The sequence below is a fragment of the Bidens hawaiensis genome, unplaced genomic scaffold (genome assembly GCF_021521415.1).
Source record: "Bidens hawaiensis isolate Kalapana, Puna unplaced genomic scaffold, B.hawaiensis_p1.1 tig00023204_1, whole genome shotgun sequence".
In the NCBI taxonomy this organism is placed as follows: Eukaryota; Viridiplantae; Streptophyta; class Magnoliopsida; order Asterales; family Asteraceae; genus Bidens; species Bidens hawaiensis.
The window spans coordinates 211,511-233,946 of NW_027493633.1; the positions used below are offsets into that span (position 1 = coordinate 211,511).

General features: G+C 36.5%; 1 long non-coding RNA gene across 1 annotated transcript; it reads left to right on the forward strand.

Moving 5' to 3' along the window:
- Window positions 1-4,987: 4,987 nt before the first annotated feature.
- LOC143567044 (uncharacterized) lies at window positions 4,988-19,609 on the forward strand. Its single transcript, XR_013141335.1, has 3 exons — window positions 4,988-5,074; window positions 5,876-6,121; window positions 19,365-19,609. It is a non-coding gene; the product is annotated as an uncharacterized LOC143567044 (long non-coding RNA).
- Window positions 19,610-22,436: the final 2,827 nt, after the last annotated feature.

The window sequence follows — 22,436 nt, forward strand, 5'->3', positions numbered from 1 at the left end:
TTTTGTTATAACATTGATATTATGGAAGATTTGAATTGTAATTTATAACCGAAAAATTTAAATGGACTTACCGGAAAAACAAAATAGTGATAATGTCCATGGTATCTCCAATTTTTATTTAGAACCTAAAAGAACAACATGTATAACAAAACACGGGAAAAATATGAAAATTCAAATAAATATAAAACAACCATTGTTATAGATATAACACATCACCAGAAAAATGTAATAACGTCCACATATCAATTACATCGACGTTTTTGATTTACAGCCTAAACTGATTATAATAAAATCATATAACAATGAAAATCAAGATAAAATGTTAGAGGAAAACATTACCGAAAACAAATATAATCTTGCCGGAAAAACATTTATAAAAAATTGGATGTTTATTAATATAACCTTACCGGAACATGATTAATAGAAATCTAAATCTAGATGAAAGGAATATATGAGAGGGTGGAAGAATAATCCGACTAATAGAGAAAGAGAGCAAAAAATGTTTAGGGTAAAAAATTGTTAAGGTTTAAATATAGGGTATGAGATGATTTGGCAAGAATATGAAAGGAAATTGGTGACTTGGCATTGAGGTGTCAATGATGTGGATGGCCTAGAATGTTGACAAATAGAAATTGCTCATTGCTTTAATAGTATGTATAGATACTTAGAAAATACTTTATAAATTTTTAGTATTTATTGAAAGTGTTTGTGAGTGGAGTAGAGAGAAAAGATAAAGATTAAATGTATAAAAAATATTACTTAATTGAAAGAGAGAGAAAAAAAATGTAGTAATATTTAGTGTAATTAAAGCATTCTCAATGGCTTCTCTATCTTCATCTCTTTAGTTATACTAAAAATCACTACATTTTTGCTATCATTTATAATAAAAAAAATTTATACTTTTATCATACATATTTTATCTCCACTACTCATAACTAATTTCAACAAATTAAAAACTAGCAAAAGTACACGAAAACAGAAGGGAAAGAAGGATACATCTAAGGTCATGATGTAATCCCCCATCCCAGAATTTGCCGGAACTATTCCAGTGAGCCCCCCTACGTTGATGGACCCTACAGCAAATAACATGGGTGTTTTGTATTGTATCGACCCCCCCCCCCCCCCCACATGGTAGCGATCCAACTAAAGATTTTGATTCCAGTGGGGACAGCTATGATCATGGTAGTTGCGGTGAAGTAGGCACATGTATCAACGTCTAAGCCCACAGTAAACATATGATGAGCCCAAACAGGAACACCTATACTGATCATGGCATAAACCATGCCTAGATACCCGAATACCGGTTTTCCCGAAAAAGTAGAAACGATATGACTTATGATACCGGAGTCAGGCAAAATGGGAATATACACCTCTGGATGACCAAAGAACCGAAAGAGATGCTGGTATAATATGGGGTCTCCCCCTCCAGCGGGATCAGAAAAGGTTGTATTAAAGTTTCGATCGGTTAATAACATGGTAATTTCCCCTGCCAGTACCGGAAGTGATAATAAAAGTAGGAATGTTGTCACTAGAACGGACCACGCAAATAGGGGTGATCTATGCATAGTCATTCCAGGTACACGCATGTTGGAGATAGTTGTTATAAAATTGATAGAACCTAAAATGGATGAAATACCAGATAGATGAGGACTAGAAATTGCTGAATCAACTGCTCCTCCAAAATGGCTGATAATACCACTTAAGGGCGGATAGACCGTCCACCCAGTGCCACTACCCACTTCTACTAAGGTTGGGCTTAATAGGAGCAAGAGACTTGGTGGCAACAACCGGAATGAAATATTATTTAATCGTGGAAATGCCATGTCAGGCGCACCTATCAGAATCGGAACAGACCAATTACCAGATCCACCTATCATCGTCGGCATAACCATAAAAAAGATCATTAAAAAAGCGTGAGCCGTTATTAAAACATTATAAAGTTGATGATTCCCACCAAGAATTTGATCGTCGGGTCGTGCTAATTCCATACGAATCAGTACGGAGATGCATGTGCCCATCACTCCAGCAATGGCACCAAAGATGAAATATAGAGTCCCTATATCCTTGTGGTTAGTGGAGAACAGCCATCAGACCGGATTTGTCATAAAATTGATATTCTTTCGTTTTCTTCCTTATCATAGAGAGGCCCCTTGTTGGGCGGGGCTTCTTTTTTAAAAAAAGGGGATGCTTTGTTAATAAGAACAAGAACGTGGTTATAGCTATGCTGAAGATTTAGCATCAAGATTCTCTTTTCGTAGGGCTACTTTTCCGCTTAAGGAAAAGAAAGCTCTAGAGGCCCTCCCGCCCCACTCGAGATCGTCTAACAAGGTATAGAGCCTTTTCAAGGACGACTACCTTGTAGTGCTATTGGGGGAGTCAAGAGTGCGAGCCCCCAGCCGCATCCAATTCCCGGTTGAATCAATAACTTGCATTCGCTGAATGATTTGGACCTTGACCTCTAACTCATGTATACACGTGATTAATAATAAAAATAAATAAAGTTCGTTATTTTAGTTTCATGTGTTGTTAAGATAATACATCATATTTCAAATATAATTATTACAACACTTTCTTTAATATTTGATTATTTAATCCTAAGTATTTTGTAATTAGTAACTACTACAATTGAACTACTTTAGGAGCAATTGAGAAGAATGATGTAGCATCTTACTATTTCTAACAGAATAAAGCTTTATATCTCAATCTACTTGTTTTTGTTGGTTCAGGGTGTTTGAAGCATCATAAGCAATAACGATTTTAAAAGCTCCGTTTTATTCAAAATGTTTTATTTCGCTCATTTTTCCCAAATTGTAAATGCCCGGTCATTTACATCACAAGTATTAAACGGGTAAAACCATCTTAAAATTTATCATTTTTTATCTTTTTAAACAAGTATTAAACAAGTATTTCGCTCATTTTTCCCAAATTCTAAATGCCCGGTCATTTACATCACATGTATTAAACGGGTCAAACCATCTTAAAATTTATCTTTTTTAACTCAAACCACTTTGATCTTTGCCAATTATGGATAACATATTTTTTTATTAGTATGGTTTAGATATAGGGTTGTGTAACGATTCAGAACCACGAGAACCGAACCGAAACCGAAAATGAGTGAAAAATAGAACCGGAACCGGAACCTATTATAGTAAACTGGTTCGGTTCCAGAACCGTTAAAGCCGGTTCTCACTAATCGGTTCTGGCTAGAACCGGTTAGATCGTTTATTTAACAAATGAATTGTGTAAACTTTGCAAATTGCAAAACAAATTTATACAATTGTATGTCTTCTTTCACGATAAAACTAATTTAGATTACAACATGAACATTTGTTATATTTTTTATTAAAACCTAATTTTTGAAGTTAAATAAATCATTAGCAACGATAGATTAATAGAAGATCATATCATTTTATATTAAATTACCTTGATAACTTAAATCCAAATTGATCATGGTTGCTAGGTTTTTAACGTAAAGAATATATTTGAATTAAAAAAAGATTGAATGGATACCGGTCAGTAAGTTACTCTATAAAAAATTGGGATTGGTACATTTATTTAAAACGTTTTTAATATTCTGGTTCTTCGGTTCCAAGTCTAGAACCGTCGTTTTACCCGAAACCGAACCAAGAACCGTTTAATGCAAATTCTAAGAACCGAGAACCGCAAGGTAACACACATTAGCAGTTCTGAAGCACCGGTTCGGTTCCGGTTCCTCGGTTCTGACAGTTCAAATCGTTTTTTGCTCATCCCTATTTAGATATGAGAAAATCATAACAAAGAACCCTAGTTACCCAAAATCCAAACCAGAAACACCAATTTTAAATACCACGTGTACCCAAAGTGTAATTCGTATTATTATATTATCATTAATTTTCTTTTAGCAAAAATAGAAATTAGTTATTTAAATTCCTAAAATACACTTCTCAAATTACAAACCATTGTAAGCCGTTGGATTAAAAATATAGCCGTTGTGTTACTCTTCACCCTTTTTAAAATCACCACAAACTATACGACAAATCTTCAAACCACAGTCAACATGTCAACGATGATGCATTCTGATCGGAAACCACCGTTGGCGTTAAGATCTCCGATACGCCTTCGTCCATGCCGCGGTGTGCAGTCAGCTACAAGCAATGTTCAAACCAAATCAGGTATTTAAAAGTTTGCCCACCAAGTGTTTGTGAAAATGTCTAGGTCAGATTTTTATATTTTTTAATTTTTTTTTTCGGTTTGGGGTTGATTGAATTTGTTATCAGAGGCTTTAGGGTTTGTGATTTTGTAAATTGGAAGTTGGGTTATACATAGAATTTGAATAAAAGGTTTGCCCGCCAAGTGTTTGTGAAAATGTCTAGGTTAGATTTTTGTTTTCATTAATTTGTTTTGGTTTGGGATTGATTGAATTCGGTTAATTGATATGCAGAATTTTAATAAGATTTGTTTTTTTTTTGGGCGTTTAAAAGTCCGCTCATCAGGTGTTCGTGAAAATAAAGTTATTCATAGCTTCAAGAATGATGAAAAGTTGGTCATTTTAATTTGTTTTAGTTGATTAAGCCCTAGATATTTCCGGGTTTCTGTATAGCCTTCTAGGTGTTTGTGAAATTGCCTAGGTGAACTTTTTTTTTTTCTTATTTTTTTTATTTATAAAATAAAACCTGTTCAAAGATTCATAAACAATGAATTGGGTGGGTAATTTTCAATGATTTTATTTGAAACTAATTGCTTAATTCCTAGATAATTCTGGATTCGGTATGTTTGGGAAAATGTCTTTTTACCGAGAATATATTTAGTATGAAATAAACTATTTCTGGAATTTCATAAGCCCTTGTGTTTGTCAAAATGCCTAAGTGAACTTTTTGTTCCTTCTTTTCTTTTTTAAATAAAATCTGTTCATAGATGATAGATTCATGAATCAATTGGGTTGTTTGTTTGAAGATGATGTTATTGTCTCTTTCCCCAATTATACACTCAAATTGTTGTCTTGATGTTACAGTTTCGGTGACAAAAACGTGTCTGCCCAGACAATCTTCCAACTCGGAAGAACAAGAACTCAGACCCGAACACCAAAAAAAATCATGTAAGTTTTTCTTTGAGTGAAATAAAGCTCTTCTTAATATCAAGAATCATGAAAACCTAGTAAATTTAATTGATTTCATTTTAAATTAGTTGATTAATTCCTACTTGAACCTTTTTTTTTACTTTCTAAGCTTCTAAAAGGAACTAAATTTTCAAGAATGAATGATGTAAAGTTGTTTAAATGGGCTGGTTGTTTGAACTCGATGTCATCATCTTCTTCGTGTGTTTCCTCTTTTTCTACATGAAATATAACAAGATTTGGTTTCATTAGTACTAAAAACGTCCGTTTACCAAGTGTTTGTAAAAATGTATAGATGAGATTCCTTTGTTTAGTGTGAAAAGTTTTTTATAGCTTCAAGATTGATGAATAGTTGGTAATTTTCATTGATTTTATATCAAAATTAGTTGGTTAATTACCAGAAATCTCATTTGTTTAGTGTGAAAAAAGTTTTTCATAGCACCAAGAATGATGAAAAGTTGTTAATTTTCATAGCATCAAAATTAGTTGGTTAATTGCTAGAAATTTCTAGATTTCTATACCAGGTGTTTGTGAAATGCCTAAGTGAACTTTTTTTCTCTACTTGTATTTTTAAATAAATTCTGTTCTTAGATTCATAAACAATGAATTGGGTTGGTAATCTTTAATAAGTTTATTTGAAACTAGTTGATTAATTCCTAGATATTTTTAAATATTCTGTGTTAATGTGTTCATAAATAATGAATTGCGTTGGTTGTTTGAACTTGATATTTTTTATTACCTCTTTCCACAAATTGATACTCAATTTGCAGTTTAATTTTACAGTTTCAATGACAAAGCCACGTCTGCCCAAACAATCTTCCACCTTGGAAGAACATGAACTCCGGCCCGAATACCAAACAATATCACGTGAACTAAAAGACTTAACGAAGATGGTTCAAGAAAACCTATGGGGACCAACAACCAAAAACCAATCAGCAAACGCCCATGATAACAATCCTGTACATCAAAGAGGCAGATTATATGATGAATATTCAGCAAGACGAAACGAAAGGTTGAAACGAAAGAGAGGTGAGCCTGAAACCGGAACAAGACAACACCATTGATAGAGAGGAGCAGGAAGATGACAACGCCATTGAAGTCAAGAAATACGAGAGCGGCAGGAAGATGACAACGCCATTGATAGAGAGGGGACAGGTGGCACCAGCAGCAGCAACAACGACAAGGTATTCATTAAGAAGTAGTTGCAAAGAGAACAATAAACCGCCATTGGCAATGAGCTTTGAGAGATCATCAGTGGAGACGAAGAAGAAAACTGCAGTGAGAAGAACTGCAAGAAAAGGGTATTGAAATGTCATGATTTGATTTAAGTTGCAAACATTTTGAAAGGGTATGTTTCTTCTGTTTTGAAAAAACTCCTATTCAAAGTCATGAGTTTTTTTTTTAATACCAGACACCATTATAATATGGTGGATTGACTTCCAAATTTTTTGTTGAATGATCAAAATACCTGAATTACTTTTGGTGGTTTTGTACCAACATCAACCTTGTCAACATTGGTGAAATAAGATATACAAATGGCATACAATGGGAAGGTTAGAAGTCTTGGTAACCTTTGTAACAGTGGTAGTAAAGTGATTAATACATGCTATCATAAAAGTATATCTAGATCAACGGATGAAGTAGGAAATTATGTAGGGTTTTTTACAATTTTGAACTTCAAAGTTCTTTTAATTATCTTTTCTTTTATTTGAATATTTAGTTGGTGTTTGTAAGCTTTTGAACCCGTGTATTACACGGAGTTTGTTAAATGATAAATATAAATAAGCTTCGTTATTTCAATTGTGATTTTCAAAATACTTATGAATTAATTTATTGTAGAGTTAATAGAAAAACGAACGGGGTTAACGAAAATTACTAAATAGCGTGATTTTGGAATGTCAGGCGTTGATTTGCAAGAAATTAGAAAAAGATATTAAAGTTGCGTAATTGGTTAAACTCATGTGTGAAAATGACACTTAAATCAATAACGAATAAAATCCACGCTAAATCAATAATAAATAAGGTTTTGACAAAAATGGTTTTGACCCATGGAATGAATGAGATGGGAGACTAGAAATTAGGAGAAATGTAGGCTTGATATGTAACATCCCGTTTTCTCGTTTCTGTTAATAAAATAAAAAACATGAGTTATTATGAGTTGGGTTAGTGCTGGGTTAAATGGATATTAGTTATAGACTTGGATTAAGAAGGAAAGAAGGAAAGACCATGGACTTAAGCCTATGATCCATGATATATAAACTTTAATTACTAATTAATTCATTCATTTACACATATTCCATACTCCACCCAAAAAACACACTTAAGCTCTCTCTCTAGTTTCTCTCTTTTCTCTAGCCGAACCAAGAGGGAAAACCGATCCCCATCCAAGGTAATGATAGTATGTTATGGTATGAGCTCATACCAGTTAGATCTAGCTGCGAAGCGACGAGCCGACACTTTTAAACCGTTAAAGTCACGAGATCCGGGTGGAATCGGGTATAAACCGAGCATAAGATGAGCCTAGGGGTCACCCTAGCTCAGATCTGGATCGAACGGAACAAAAAACGGTGAAATGGTGCAAAAACACGTTTTTCCGGCGAACCCGCGGTTTTCCGGCGAACCCGCGGTTTTCCGGCGACGACGGCGCCGAAAGGCGGCGGGTACGAGGTTAGAATGTCAGAGAATGTTTCTGACATTCTCTAACCTAACCCTAGTTCGTTAACGGAGAGTTAACGAACTAGAGGTAATTCGTTAGCTGATTCGTTAACGAAAGCTTAACGAACTAGCCCTAGTTCGTATCCAAATTCGTTAAGGAAAGGATAACGAATTAACCCCAATTCGTTATGACCATTCGTTAGAAGGAGATAACGAACTAGAAGGTTCAATTCGTTACAAGGAGGTCATTCAATAAGAAGTTCAATTCGTCAAAGGGCTAGTTCGTTATAAGGTCCAATTCGTTACGTTACGTGGACCAGTTCGTTATAATAGTCAATTCGTTATAAAGTAACGAATGGGTCTTTCGTTATGAACCCAATTCGTTAAGAACCAACTAACGAACTAGAAGTTTGATAAATGACATAACAGTCTCTAGACTTAGAGAAAGAATGATATAATTACAAAATAGCCCTTGAACTTTATTAATTTATAGAAGATACCTTAAAGGATTGAGAGGTTAATAATAAAGTATTATCATGAAATCCTAATGGAAAATGTGTTAAGACAGTTAATGAAGATACCAGGTCAGCTTAACCTCAGCCAAGGGCTCTGCTCCTTGGACCCCGCTAGGGGCTGCCGCCCCTAGAACCCCGCTGCCAGGGGCGCTGCCCCCTGACCCCCGTTCGTTGGGGGTAATAATTAAACTAGAAACACGACATGGGTAGTGATATTTGAACTGATACCTGTAATTGTTATACAGTTAGTCGTGCACAGCTCAAGAAATGAATAACCATAAACGTTGAACGTAACCAGGTTCAGGTGAGTTTCTAGCCCCACTTTCTTATTATGTTTTCGGGGCTGTATGCATACTCGATGTGATGGTTAATACACTTACCTTAAGTGGTAAGTGTATGCCTTGTATGATCCATGTATGATGAATGCTTGACGGTGCGTGAAAGATTTTCGGATATTGCATGTACCGCCAGTGGGTAGTTAAAGATATGATATATATATATATATATATATATATATATATATGAAGTATGGATGATGTATGTTATGTTGATAGTACATGAACGATCTTCGGATGTTGCATGTACTGTCAAGGGATAGTTTAAAGAGATGATTGATATATATACGATGTATGAGTGATGTATGAACGTACAGAAGTTATAGTTATGAATAGGGAACCGACCCTAATAATGTCGGCGAATGTAGGGAACCGACCCTAATGATGTCGGCGAATGTTATAAGGTGCAATGCTTTTTAAAACGTATATGTATGAATGAAAGTATGTATGTAAGTATGAAAGAAAGAATGAAAGTACATGTGTATATACGTATGTAAGTAAATATGAAGGTATGTACATTCGGGTGCATATGTAAGTATGTGAATGTATCGTATGTCGTTTGATTAACTAGAACTCACTCAGCGTAGCTGACTTTTAGTATGCATGGACTGAGACAGCTGGTATGAGGAAGACACCTGGCATGAATTGGAAGAGACTGTCATCTGAATATTTGTCGTGATGTTTGATACTATGTTTTATTTATGTTTTAAAAAGACAAGTTATTAATATTTGTAATGAATGGTTGACTATTATTATTATTCCGCGAAAGTTTTAATTAACTATGATATTCAGAACTGTGTTTATGAGTAAATCCAACGTTAAAGTGAGGCACCGGTACGGGGCCTTACAAGTTGGTATCAGAGCAAAGTTCGAGAGATTTAAGCATCCTACATGCTTAGACTCGAACAGAGAAGGGGATTAAAGTAAGAAAAGAAAGAAGATGCCAGTTCAAGAAAGCCATGTGTCACTCAAGCAAGCTAAGTAAAGTTACAATGCATGATTGATTTATGTGTAATATGAGAATGTTAGCTAAATTGCTAAATAAATAACGTATGAATACTAGCTTAATAGCTAGGGATAAGAGTATATGATGATATGAACTGTTTGATTGTCTAATTGTTAGAAGTAGAACTAGCACAAGTGGACTCACAAAGGGAAGTGTATAAGACACGGAGACTAACGTGATGAGCTAATCACAGCTGGCCACTGTTATTACCTGTTAACCTTACTATCCTTGTACTAAATGGTTCCTTAAGTGATAACGTTTGTGTTTTCCTTGTAGAGTACTGTGACATTTGTCAAATTCGGATTTCGATTTTCTTTCGCGTTTTATTTTAATAAATTATACTTCGTATTTGTGGTTAAGCTTGTAAACCTGACCCGGAAATTTATCAAATCATTGATAATATAACTCTAGCGTGTGCGAGGTTTGTCAAAAGTTCGTTAGTTTTAGTTTTTAAGTTTGGTTAAATAAACTTTAGGGACTAAAATGGATTTCCTTAAAGCTATACAAGATTTAAATCATTTTAACTAAATATCAAACATGAGGGGCCAAAATTAAACATTTATAAACCATATATATATAAATAAAACCCTAACCCTAACGTATTAAACATCCAACCGCCAACCCCCCCTCTAGCCGTTTTTCGGCGGACCCACTTTTTCGGCGAGAAGCCGTCGACGCCGATTCCGGCCACCCTATCCCCCCCGTAACTCCGACACCACCACTCTCCTTCCCTCTCTCGGTTCTCCGGTAACCCCCGCACCCAAAACCTACTTCTTTCCCCTCTCCGGGTCATTATTCCGGCGACCGGAAAGCCAGCCGCCGTGCCCCAACCTCTCTCTCTCTCCGTCTCTCTCTCTGCTCTCTCCATAACTCTCTCTCTCTACTCTCTTCGTCTCTCACTCTCTCCCTCTGCTCTCCCCGTCTCTCACACACCCTCTTTCTCTCTCTCTCTCCGTCTCTCTCTCTCTGATTTGTTTTTCCGACGGCCGGAATTGGCTCCGACAACAGAGTATGAAGCACGGTGGTGGTGACCCACCACGTATCCGGTAGCCTTCATCTCCGACGACCATTGTACAGCTAATAGGTAAATTAACAATTCTGGGTTTAATTAACAATTGTTATCTTGGTTCGTTTCGTGTGTACGTTAGTTGTTGAGCTAGAGGTCACGGGTTCGAGTCTCATCCTAGACCGGTTTTGGTATTATTTTTATTACTTAACAAATTATGGTTACTATTCGTACTAATATCACTACATAAAAAAAATTATTATTGGTATTATTATGTTTAACTTACTATTATATGTAGTTATTATTATTATTATTATTGTTATTATTATCATTAACAAAACAATTATTTTTATCATTATTTTCATAATAAATAGATTATTATTATTATTATTATGATTATTATTATCATTATTATTATGATTATTAATTAATACTATAAAATTTCTTATTGTTAATATTATCTACTTGTTTTATTGAACCTAAACTCATGTCGGGCCTAGTTACCATTTAACGTCATCGTTACTCAAGTTATATTTTTATCACTAGTACTATTATTATTAAAATGTTATAAATAAGTTATTATCATTAATATGACATATATAAGTATTAAAATAATAAAAATTATTATTAGTAAAATTCATAAATATATTAATAATGTAATCAACAACAAAAATAATTATTATTATATTTATTATTACTACTACTATTATTAGTTTCTAACAACAATTCTCAATTGGTGGTATTATTATGTATTATTATCATCATTATCTTATATATATATATATATATAAACATATTTTAAAATTATTATTATCATTACTATCTTTATCATTAATAATATTGTTACAAGCTTTATTATCAATTCATTTTTATAAAACCGAACTCCTGATTTAAACCCATCTTGTTTCTATTTAATATTGGATTAGTTATTTAAAATCCCAATAAAATAATGTTATTTTATTTTAAATTATCAATTTAGTACGAGTCCCTAATCGTTAACAAATTAACCGGTAACCTGACTAACAACCGAACCTTCTCGTTCAATGATTCAATGTAGTTCAACTAAAGTTCAAGTTCATTAATATATTATTTATTCGTTTTCAATTAGCTTTCAAGTCGGATTCGTTCGTTTCGTCGCAAGCTTTCTATATTTCGATCATTTATTTTTTTCTCGATTCGTCAATCGAGGTGAGTACTTTCATACCCCATTTTCTATATTTCGTTTTGGGGTGACATTTCATACTTATCAAACTAAATTCTTTATTTACTTGAATTTTAAACCCACAAACGTGATTGTATACTTTACTTAAAAAAATTGCTCGATTTGGTGTTCTATGCTTACATGCTTATGTGTTTATCGCTTTTGGATGGCGGAACTATAAATCCTAGACCATTTGGCAACCCCTCACGGAAAGGTGTCGTTAACGTAATGTAATTAACGATAATTATAAAATCCTAGACTATTTGGCATCCCCTTATAGCTAGGTGTCGCTAACGTAATTCTATTAGTGATATCTATTTATCCAAGTTGTTGCTTTTATCTATTGTTTTGTATACAAGTTTTGTGGCTTTTTATTACTATATACTATATGCTCAAACTTAAGAATTTCTCACCAACCTTTGTGTTGATAAACTTTATTTTATGAAATGTTACAGGTTTGACTTTTGTTGACTCAAGGACTTGACGAAAAACGTTACCAAGACTATTAGGGTATTAGTAAAACGAACAATATAATTGCTACTTGTTTTCAGATTGTTTGTATAAACGAGATGTGTTGTTTATTGATTTATGAAATAAAAGGAGTTGATTAAATATTGTCACTTTAAATAGTGTCTTGTGTATTTGGGCAATCGGTTGCACCCCGACATGTTCCACGCCTTTGGTCGGGGTGTGACATGTACGAATGGCTGGAGTAAGAAAGGTCGTCAAACAAGGAGGTCGTACTGGACGTCGCGGTAGGCCACGTATTGCCCGAGAACCTTCTGTAGAATCAGCTGGTAACACAGGGGAAGAAGGAAGCGCAGCTGGTCGAAATCCGAGTAACAACGAAGGGTATCAACTTGACCCTGTTGTTCAAGCTGCCATTGCTCAAGCAGTAGCAACTGCTGCGAAGAACTGGAATCCCGAAAAGTATGTGAGAAGTCATGCGAAGACTGTTGAGAAGTTTGGGGAAAAGAGTAAGAAGGATGATGAATGAGAGAATGAAGCCTCGAGTGTGGTCAAGTCATTGAAGGATGATGATAGGATGAGAGGCCAAGGTGGGTGCAACTACAAGTCATTCAAAGGTTGTGATCCACCGAAGCTAACTGGTCTGAGAGACGCAATCGCTACTCTCCAATGGATAACCTGTAAGGCCCCGAACCCGGTAGCCCTACTTTCGCGTCGGATTTACTCATAAACACAGTTCTTCAAATCAGAGTTTATTAAAACTTTTCGCGGAATATAAAACGTCAATCATTTGTTACAAAACATTAAATCTTTTCTTTGATACCATAACACAAAACTTTATATTTAAAACATCTTTACTTCTTTCTTCAGATGCCAGCCGTTCAATCCATGCCGTGTGTCATCCTCATGCTAACTCTATAATCAGCTCACCTGCGTGCATACTAAAAGTCAGCTACGCTGAGTGAGTTCTAGTTAATCATACAATACCATACAATACCTTATTACATACATACGTACTTAACCTCATAACTTTCTTTCATACACACATAAGTACTCATACCTTCATTCTTACTTACATACTTTCTTTCTTACTTACATACTTTCTTTACATTCATAATCATACGTTTTAAAGAGCCTTTCGCCCTATAACCTCACAGATATTATAAGGGTCTGGTCCCTAACATCACAGATATTATAAGGGTCTGGTCCCTAACATCACAGATATTATGAGGGTCTGGTCCCTATCCTCACAGATATTGTAAGGGTCTGGTCCCTAACATCACAGATATTATGAGGGTCTGGTCCCTATCCTCACAGATATTGTAAGGGTCTGGTCCCTAACATCACAGATATTATAAGGGTCTGGTCCCTAACATCACAGATATTATGAGGGTCTGGTCCCTAACATCACAGATATTATGAGGGTCTGGTCCCTAACATCACAGATATTATAAGGGTCTGGTCCCTTGTTTTCGAATATTAGTAGGGTTCGATTCCCTCTTCGTTACCATACAACCATACATCATACCTCGAGTATTATTAGGGCTCGGTACCCTTTTCGTAACCATACAACCATACAACCGTCATTTCCTTCTTTTATTAGCTTTATTACGTTCATACACATAAACGTACATATCATACTTACCATATTTATAACATTACAACCTGACAGTACGTGCAATATCCGAAGATCGTTCACGTACCATCAAGCAATCATTCATACATATCACATATATCACATATGGCATACACTTATCACTTAGGATAAATGTATTAACAACACATCAAGTATGCACACAGCCCCGAAAACATAACAAGGAATGGGGCTAGAAACTCACCTGAACTCTGCTTCTTTTTCTGATAGCTGTAAATCCCTTCCTTAACTGAGCTCGGCTGACTGTACAAGATACACGTATCAATACTCGTCTGATCTAATCTGGTGGCCTAGTATTAGCTTACTTTAACTTATCGCTTTATAATTTATTTTCTAATCAAACTTGGCTTTAGGCGAAGTTAACCCTCGGGCGAACTTAGCTTCAGGCGAAGTTAAACCTTAGGCGAACTTGGCTTCAGGCGAAGTTAAACCTTAGGCGAACTTGGCTTCAGGCGAAGTTAAACCTTAGGCGAACTTGGCTTCAGGCGAAGTTATCCTTAGGCGAACTTGGCTTCAGGCGAAGTTAAACCTTAGGCGAACTTGGCTTCAGGCGAAGTTATCCTTAGGCGAACTTGGCTTCAGGCGAAGTTATCCTTAGGCGAACTTGGCCGTAGGCGAAGTTATCCTTAGGCGAAGTTACGCTTGAAGGCGAAGTTACGCTTGAAGGCGAAGTTACGCTTGAAGGCGAAGTTCATCAGGCGAACTTAATCTTGCAGGCGAAGTTATCGCGCTGCAGATCTGTTTGCCCATAACTCCTTCGTTTCTTAGCCAAATAACTCGATTTTGGTACCAACGGAATCGTATGATCGGCGCCTACAAATCCCAACCATCAAATCGGCCTAAAATCGACGTTTTAGAGGTCCGATTTGGGCAGTTTGGGTTTCGGGTCCGGTTAACCCATCCAATCCTAACCATTTTCAGTAATATTAGCTTTGTTGGATTTGTTCTTACCTTACCAACTCAGATCTATCAACAAAATCTCGGGTCTCGGCTTCGAATCTTGATCGGTTAGAATGTGTGTGTTTTGAGTGTGTGAAGAAAGAAGGTGGAAATGAAAGATTGGGTTTGGGATGGGATATTTATATCCCTCTAAGCCCACGGACCCGAGGCCCATTCTCATTTAACCCATCTCAATTAATCCAACACTAGCCCGACTCATACCAACTCCTACTCTATTATTTATTTCCTAATAACCCGGGTAAACTTTCCCTCTATTATTAAGTAATATAATTAATATTATCTTGAAATTTCGGGATGTTACATAACCACTATGGACAAGGTTATCCGTATTAGCGAGTGTCGTCTCGACCAAGCTGTGGGATACGCTACCCAATCTTTTGTTGATGAATCCATGTACTGGTGGGAATCGGTTGAACAAAGGAAGACCCGGATGAGGTCAAAGCTATGAGGTAGGATGATCTGAAGGAATTGGTGATGAAGAAGTTTTGTGCGGATGTAGAGTTTGAAAGTGTTGAATGAAGTTCTTGAGTCTAAAGGCGGGTGAGATAACACACCGTGAATACACCATTGAATTCAACCGCCTGTCTAGGCTGGTGCCAGACATGGTGAACACTGAAGCTAAGCGGATCAAGTGTTACCTTAGGGGACTACCACAGATAGTTCGCGTCATGGTTAAGGCTGGTAGACCAGTTACTTTTGATTCTGCTGTAGGGCTCGCAGAAATGGTTTACGATGACTTGTCGGCGGATGATGTGGTGGCGGAAGAGAAGAAATATAAGAAATGGGTCGCTCCTGCTAAACGACCGGGTACTCAAATGTGGAACCCTAAGAACAAGCAGTCGAGAGTGTGGGAGAAGAGGTCATGTAGGACGTGCGGGAAGATGCACGATGGAGAGTGCAAGTGGGGCACTGGATCTGATGTGTGTCATAAGTGTGGGAAGTCCCATGGTGGGGAATGTAGATCAGGGTCAAATGTCTGTTACAAATGTGGTAAGATTGGGCACTTTGCTCAAGATTGCCATGCAAAGCCCGCGTGTTATAAGTGCGGGCAGACAGGTCACTTGGCGAGGACTTGTACGAGTGGTGAAGCTGGAGGGAATGAGAAGAAAGATGTTGAACAAGGGAGACCAAGGACTAGGGCCTGTATGCTGACTCAAGAACATGCCAGACAGATTCATGATGTCGTGACAGGTACGTTTCTAGTAAACGGTATTTCTGCTTCAGTACTGTTTGATTCGGGCGCGAATAGGAGCTTTGTGGCTACGACATTTAGTAAGTTAGGAAAAATGAAATGTTATCGTGTTCCTGAAACTTTTAAAGTAGAAACCACGAGTGAGACCTCAGTTCTAATATTGAAGGTGGCTAAGGATTGTAAGATAGAGTTAGAGGTTCATGAGTTCCCTGTTACGTTGTACATCATGACCTTAGGAGGGTTCGATGTAGTTTTGGGAATGGATTGGTTGTCCGAGTATGAAGCTCAGATAGTGTGTAAGAGTAGGATAGTAAAATTAAAGTCCTTGGATGGTAGTGCGGTGACGGTTTATGGTGATAAAGAATATTCAGGGCTTAATGTCATGTCGATGATAAAGGCCGAGGGTTTATTAAGGCGAGGGTGCGGTGCCTACCTAGCGTATGTTATCAATGCTACGGCCGAGACAAAAGAAATGAAAGACGTTCCTATCGTGCACGACTACCCAGAAGTATTTCCTGAGGATCTTCCGGGGTTGCCACCGGAGCGAGAGATAGAATTTCAGAAAGTTCTAATGCCAGGAGCCCAGCCCGTCGCAAAAGCACCTTACCGTCTAGCGCCGTCCGAGATAAAAGAATTGATGTCCCAACTGCAAGAACTCATCGATAAAGGTTTCATAAGACCTAGTGTGTCCCCGTGGGGCGCACCAATGTTATTCGTAAAGAAGAAGGATGGAAGTATGAGGATGTGCATAGACTATCGCGAGTTGAACAAACTTACGGTAAAGAATAGATATCCTCTGCCAGGGATTGATGATCTGTTTGACCAACTGCAAGGTTCAAGTTGCTTCTCACGAATAGATCTCAGATAAGGCTATCATCAATTGAAGGTGAAGGAGGCAGGCATCCCTAAAACAGCGTTTCGAACGCGGTATGGACACTACGAGTTCCTCGTGATGTCATTCGGTCTAACGAATGCTCCCGTAGCATTTATAGACATGATGAATAGGGTGTGTCGGCCGATGTTGGATAAGTCAGTTATCGTCTTTATCGATGATATATTGATTTATTCAAAAAGCTAGTCTGATCATGCCGAGCATTTGAGGGAAGTATTGGGGACTCTGAAGAAAGATAAGTTGTACGCTAAGTTTTCGAAATACGCGTTTTGGTTGCGAGAGGTGCAATCTTTTAGGTCACGTGATTAATCCTGAAGGGATTACCATAGATATGATTGTGTTAGTAAGGGATATGATTGTCATACATCACCCTCATGGTTTCTGTACAAGCCTATACCTCTTGTACAGTTTTGTATAAGTGGTATAGGCCAAACGTGACTAGCTGTATAAGGTCTACAAAACCGTATAGAATCTTCTTACAAAAATACATCTGAATGCACTCTGACTCATGAAGATTTTTGGCGGGTTACTTACTTCCTACTAAACCTTGTCCTCCTCATTGCAAACTTCCTTTTTCCAACCATTTTAAAAACCCCCCACAACACACACAATCCAAATTAATTGATCTTGAACGATGATGATCGGAAACCACCGTTGAGATCTCCGACACGCCTTCAAACCAAATCAGGTATTTATGGTATTGGTATTTGAATATTTAATACTTTGCCCACCAAGTGTTTGTCAAAATGTCTGCGTTTCTTTTTCATTGATTTCTTTACTATACTAGGGTGTTCTTCATTTCGTAAACTGAAAGTAAGTTAATTGGGTTATAAGTAGAATTTGAATTCAATTTGGTTTCTTTTTATTATTATTATTATTATTATTAAAAACCATGTATATATCAATGTATGTATGCCCACCAAGTGTTTGTCAAAATGTCTTAACTCAGATTTTGTTTCTTTTGAAATTTATTGATTTCGTTACTTGGGTTTTTCATTTCGTAAACTGAAAGTTGGGTTATACGTAGAAATTTTAACCACCAAGTGTTTGTGGAAATCTCTAGGTCAGTTTTTTCATATTAATTTGAATCATAGTTATCATAGTTTAGAGTATGATGAAAAGTTGGTAATTTTAATTGAAATTAGTTGATTAATTCTTAGATAATTTTGGATTTCTATACAGACTTCCAAGTGTTTCTGAAAATGTCTAAGTCAGATTTTCAATATAGCCCGTATTGGTTTTATGTCAAGATTTGTTTAATATGAAGTAAAGCTCTTCAAGAATGATGAAAAGTTGATTAGTTACTAAATATTTCTGGATTTTCGTACACACTTCCAGGTTTTTGTGAAAAATCCCGTCAACTTTCCCCCCTCTTTTCTTATTATAGAAAAAAAAAAATCTGTTCATAGAGGAATGATGAATTGAGTTGTTTGTTTGAAGCTGATGTTATTATCTCTTTCCCCAAATTTACACTCAAATTGTTGTTTTGATGTTACAGCTTCTATGACAGAAACGCGTATGCCCAAACGACCTTCTAACTCGGAAGAGCATGAACTCAGGCCTGAACACCAAAAACTATCGTGCGAGTTCTTCATGGTTTTGACATACTCTTCCAGTTGTTTGTGAAAATGTCTAGGGGAATTATTATTATTCCTGTTGTTATTATTATTTTTCTTTTAATAGAACCTGTTCATAGATTCATAAACAATGAACTGGGTTGGTTGTTTGAAATTGATGTTATTATCTCTTTCCCCGAATTTACACTCTAATTGTTGTTTTGATGTTACAGCTTCTATGACTGAAACGCATATGCCAAAACGATCTTCCAACTTGGAAGAATATGAACACCAAAAACTATCATGTGAGTTTTTTCTTTTTGAAAATTCCTTTGTTTAGTGTGAAATAAATGATGAAAAGTTGGTAGTTTTTATTGTTTTTTACTTTGAATTAGTTAATTAATTCGTAAATACTTTCCAGGCGTTTGTGATAATGCCTAGGCGAACCTTTTGTTTCTACTATTTTTATGTATGTTCATACATTCACAAACAATAAATCATTAAATGTTTATACATTCACAAAAAATGAATTGGGTTGGTTGTTTGAACTTCATGTTATTAAATCTTTCCTCAGATTGATGCTCAAATTGTTTTAATTTTACAGTTTCAATGACAAAATCGAGTTTGCTCAAACAGTCTTCCAACTCTGAAGAACTTGAACTCCGTCCCAAATACCAAACATTGTCACGTGAACTAAAAGAATTAACGAAGATGGTTCGAGAAAACCTACGGAGATCAACATCTAAAAACCATGAGAGTCATGTACTTCAAAGAGGCAGATTGTATGATGAATATTCAGCAAGAAGAGATGAAAGGCTTACAAGAAAGAGAGGTGAACCTGAAACCGAGAACAAGACTCCAAGCAAACTGTATGTTGAAGTTTGTACTGAGTCAACCAAAAAGTCAACGGAAGTTAAGAAGATTGAGAGTGGTAGGAAGATAGCAACACCATTGGTGGAGAGAGGACAGGTTGCAGCAGCAGAAGCAACTACAGGAACAAGGTATTCATTAAAAAGTAGGCGCAAAGAGAACAAGAAACCGCCATTGGCAGTGAGCTTTGAGAGATCATCAGTGGAGAAGAAGAAGAAGACTGCAATGAGAAGAACTGCAAGAAAAGGGTCATCATCATCATCATCATCATCATCATCATCATCGTACTCAGTATATCCCACCAACAGCAATGCTATGGTAGGGTCTGAGGAGGGTAAGATGTAGACAGCCTTACCTCTATCCCATAGGGATAGAGAGGCTGCTTCCGGTGAGACCCCCGGCTCGATAGTAGTTTTGCATCAAGCCTTGGACATAAGGCACATAGCACTCAATCATCGGGACACCGGCTGATCGGTGCATGTGCCCTTGTCTTTCGGCTATCAACGCCACCACATGATGCCTGATTAACCTTCCGCCACTTTTAACGTTATTTTCACGAGATTAGTAAAATAACGTCAAAATTAGTGCAATTTTACTTTTGCCCACCCGAGTGTTCACACATATATAAATTATATGCGCGCACCGCAAGCAGGGCGTTACTGCAAGAAAAGGGTATTGAAGTCATTTTGGTGAGTACAGATTATGAAACTGGTTTATGATAATGTCATCATAGATGATGTTTGATGTCCTGTTTTGATATGAGTTGCAAACCTTTTGGTGGATTTCTTTCATTTGTAAGAAACTCTTTTTTCAGTCAATACAAATTGGTTTTAGGTAATTTTGGTGGATTGATTTCTATTAGTATGAATGATCAAATACCTTAATTCTTTTTTTATTTTTTTGGTTTTGTATGAAATTTTTTTGAAATGGTGTGGATTAATAATTAATCAGTCATTCTCAACTGACACATTCTGAAAAACCCATAATCCGCTATTGAGAATAGCGGATTAGGAGCAAACGATTTAACCTTGTTAGACAGCAAACTTAACCCACTTAACAAATCAAACTAACTAACTAACCAAACTAACCAAAGTAACCTGACTAACCTAACCAACTTAACCAGCCAACTAACCTAACTTTGGATTCCCTTCATTATTGTGCACAACAACAAGGGATGAAAGATGCAACCTCACATGCCAATTGGGCAAAGCTGCGAATTCCATTAACTGTCAATCCACTAATTCAATTCAAACACTCAAAGGCTTCACGCAACCTACCCATTATCACATGCAACCTGCCAATTCAATTCAGTTCAAAGCTGTCATTATCACATGCAACCTGCCAATGCTCCCCTATTCTGCTTAATATTATGAAGAGGACGAAGACCAGAAAAAAAATATTTTTGTCCTAATCCACCATTACAAATAGCGGATTAGGTTTAAGAAAAAATTGTTTTCCTAATCCGTCATTGGTAATGGTGGATTAGGTTATTAAAATTTTTTTTGTCCTAATCCGTCATTGGTAATGGAGGATTAGGTTAGTCTTTTGAAACCCTAATTTTCATAATATGTTATATATCTTAGTTAAACATTACGTAAACGTAATTATCATACTATGCTAATATTTTAAAAAATTCACAAACTATTATTTGTAAGGTACATGGGTACGTGTACGAAGACATGGAAACACATGCATGCACTTTATGCATACACTATATTATGTGCATGGAATTAAACACTATACCATTCAATTTCCGGGCCCTAGCCTTTTATTTTTCCTAGAATATCAAGCATCAACTATCCTCTATCCATAGAATATATATTTGTGAGGTTAAAAAATAAACACAATATAGTTAGAAACTAATTAAAGAAAGCGCGTTTTTAAATTCAATAATCAGATAGACTTAAAAACGGTAGCGATTAATGAAGAATACATAAAACATAAAGAGTTCATAGATATTAACTGAAAGTTGATTCAATTCATGACAGGTACTTCTCTCGAAAACTAATTTATACTTAAGACATAAAATAAAACAATAAGAAACTCAAATACATGATAAAAAAATACAATAATTAATAATGTTGTCGGTTCGGACAATTGTTGATCCTGTGACCCGTTGTTTTACAACCAGAACACCTACGACCTGTCCTTTCCTCAGCGTAGCTAGCTTCCATCTCATTATGCATCCTCCTTGCACGCTGTCCTCCCCTTACGATAGTTATCTTCAATGGGTCCCCATGAATTCGAAAACCGGCGTACATCCAATCTTGTTTATGAGGCACTGGAAAATACTTGTGGCTGTATTGTGCACGGTATGTTTCTGTATAAAACCTTGGATCAACAACTTTTCTTTGACTTTCACGTATGTGGTGACTTTCAGGTATGTGGTAGCATACTGCAATTGCATGGCTACACAGGAACCAATAAATTTGCCACTCACCACACGTGTGGGTTCTTTCTTGGAATTCTACTGTATAAGGACTGTAGCCAGATTCGTCCGATGTTTGTAGGGATGTCTCCACCATGAACCTTTGATGACGTGCTGAATAAGGGTATACTCTGTGTTGTCGAGCCCTTATTTCACGATTATGGAAGATTGTCCACATGCGGTGAGGAAAGTCCGTTGAGCAATTATACACGGTTGTGTAGTGTATGATGTATTGTTCAACTTCTCTTTTAAAGGTATATTCAATTAATGCCTTTTTTGGGAGCATCAATGCACCACGTAACACATTATTCATGCTTTCCAATATGTTTGTGGTGAGCTTACCCCATCATCGATTCCCACGGACAAACAGGACTGTCCATTTTGTTTTATCTATTCCACGGAGGTACCGCCACGCTTCTTTATTTGTTGCCTTAAGCTCATCCATCAGGCGATCATACTTACTTTCTTGTGTTGTTCTTCCGATCTCCCAACACATCCTTTTCAAGCTCACACTCTTGAACTTCGCCATGAAATTGCTTCTTACATGCCTTAGACAAAATCGATGGTAGGCGTGGGGTTCCTTCCAGGATTCTAAGTTATCCATGG